The sequence below is a fragment of the Oncorhynchus keta genome, unplaced genomic scaffold, assembly GCF_023373465.1.
Source record: "Oncorhynchus keta strain PuntledgeMale-10-30-2019 unplaced genomic scaffold, Oket_V2 Un_scaffold_25965_pilon_pilon, whole genome shotgun sequence".
Lineage (NCBI taxonomy): Eukaryota > Metazoa > Chordata > Actinopteri > Salmoniformes > Salmonidae > Oncorhynchus > Oncorhynchus keta.
In genome coordinates, this window is record NW_026290889.1 from 151,655 (window position 1) to 154,067 (window position 2,413).

The 2,413-nt window shown below is 41.2% G+C and overlaps 1 long non-coding RNA gene across 2 annotated transcripts; it reads left to right on the forward strand.

Annotated features, from left to right (window-relative positions):
* Positions 1-766: 766 nt before the first annotated feature.
* On the forward strand, positions 767-2,144 carry LOC127928431 (uncharacterized). Of its 2 annotated transcripts, none has more exons than XR_008131164.1 (3): positions 767-1,291; positions 1,612-1,835; positions 1,964-2,144. It is a non-coding gene; the product is annotated as an uncharacterized LOC127928431 (long non-coding RNA). The 2 variants fall into 2 exon arrangements; XR_008131165.1 differs by lacking the exon at positions 1,964-2,144 and having other exon boundaries at positions 1,612-1,707; positions 1,804-1,903.
* The last annotated feature ends 269 nt before the right edge of the window (positions 2,145-2,413 follow it).

The following is a 2,413-nucleotide window of genomic DNA, read 5'->3' on the forward strand; positions in this document are numbered from 1 at the left end:
CATGCCATTGCCCCAGATTTAGCTCATTTTCAGCTGTAGTCCCTAGTAGGTTTGCTAGCCAGATAAATGACTAAATTCCCATTGGTGCTGAGTAGTTAGCATAACTAAGCTAACAGGGACTAAACGGATGAAGGAAGTGAAATAATGGGAAAACATCCAGTACTTTGACTAAAGGTATCAAAAGTCTGAGGTGAATTACAAAGTAAATAAATCCACAAAATGTGCTAAATACACTGATCCATCAAGATGCAAGGAAGCCAAACAACACGCCTAAGACGCCAATAAATTAGCTCACACCTGATGCCAATTAGGCTGCCTGTGGCTGTAAAAGACTCCCAGAACTCCAGACAGACAGTTTTCCTGGTCAACAGATCTGGAATCAGCTTTCCTGTACACTACACTATCCTTTACAGGATGGAAGAATAACACCAACCCTGGGTTGCAGTAAAGACCAGAAAAGAAGACCACAAAGAGAGAGAGGGAGGTTAGAAAATAGAGTGGAGAGAGAGACCTGCCAATCTGAGTGAACCCCCTTTGAGGGAGGGAGAGAGGCACGTGTGTGTCAATCTTCCTCAGCACGGGGTGACGGGGACAGGGAATTGAATTGGTCCTGGTGTCACCCTATATAGCAGCCACTGAACTGGGAGTAATGGGGGAGAGAAAGTGGAGGAGGGTGCAGGGCATCACCCTAATATTCCAACCAGTGAACTGGGAGTAATGGAGGAGAGAAAGCGGAGGAGGGTGCAGGGCATCACCCTAATATTCCAACCAGTGAACTGGGAATAATGGAGGAGAGAGGCAACTGGGGGATGAGGAGGGGAGAGAGGGTGATAGGGGGCACGAAGATGATGAAGCCATGCTATGATTGCAGCCGTGCTAGGGGTGGTGGTTTTTCACACTCCCACAGCCCCTGCCCCCCCAACCCTTCCCTCCGCCCTTCTCCCAGCCACATTGATGTGAAGAAGAGAGAAAGAGGCCAGTGAGGAGGGGAAAGAAGCAGAGGTCTGAGTTCAGAGGATCTATCCAGACGGAGATAGAGAAGGGTAGGAGTGGTGGTGAGAGGAGGTCAATCTGGGGGAGGGCTAGAGGGGTAGTGGATCTGCTAATCGATTGTGCCGACCCCTCCTGTGTCTCCAACCCAGACGTTAACCCAGACCGTCTCAGCTGGAACATGTTCAGAGACAAATCTATCTGTTAGTGATATAGGGCTTGTTTGACTATTAATGGATGGTATGAGGGGTTGCCATGACTTCCTAGCTGAACAAACGCCTTTACCACTTGTTTACTAAAGGTTTAAAAGAATAGTTCACTTGTTTACTAAAGGTTTAAAAGAATAGTTCACTTGTTTACTAAAGGTTTAAAAGAATAGTTCACTTGTTTACTAAAGGTTTAAAAGAATAGTTCACTTGTTTACTAAAGGTTTAAAAGAATAGTTCACTTGTTTACTAAAGGTTTAAAAGAATAGTTCACTTGTTTACTAAAGGTTTAAAGGACTAGTTCACTTGTTTACTAAAGGTTTAAAAGAATAGTTCACTTGTTTACTAAAGGTTTAAAGGACTAGTTCACTTGTTTACTAAAGGTTTAAAAGAATAGTTCACTTGTTTACTAAAGGTTTAAAAGAATAGTTCACTTGTTTACTAAAGGTTTAAAAGAATAGTTCACTTGTTTACTAAAGGTTTAAAATAATAGTTCACTTGTTTACTAAAGGTTTAAAAGAATAGTTCACTTGTTTACTAAAGGTTTAAAAGAATAGTTCACTTGTTTACTAAAGGTTTAAAGGACTAGTTCACTTGTTTACTAAAGGTTTAAAGGACTAGTTCACTTGTTTACTAAAGGTTTAAAAGAATAGTTCACTTGTTTACTAAAGGTTTAAAAGAATAGTTCACTTGTTTACTAAAGGTTTAAAAGAATAGTTCACTTGTTTACTAAAGGTTTAAAAGAATAGTTCACTTGTTTACTAAAGGTTTAAAGGACTAGTTCACTTGTTTACTAAAGGTTTAAAGGAATAGTTTTGTAGATGTTCAATGTACCTAACGGTGTTGTCGTTTGTCACTGTTTCCAACAGCAAAGGAACATATTAAACCGTTTGGATGAAAAATGACAACACCCCAGGTAAGTCAAGACTATGCTACAACTTTGCAAACAAAAAAGTGAACTATCCCTTTAACATGACCACGGTGAGGTAGTTTTGTGGGAGTTTCACTAGAGTCTGCCCAACATCAGACTCAGGGTTTAACGCTGTTGGGTCTCTAATGGCCGACTCGTTTTCTCTCATAAACTCCCTGAAGAATGAAGCTGAGACAGAGGCAAGAGGAGGGTTTTGTCAGGACCGTTAAAAGGTGTCATACCACAACCAGTGCTAAAAGCCTCTCTCTTCCTCCCTTTTCTCCTCTCCCCTTCATCTTTAAAAGGT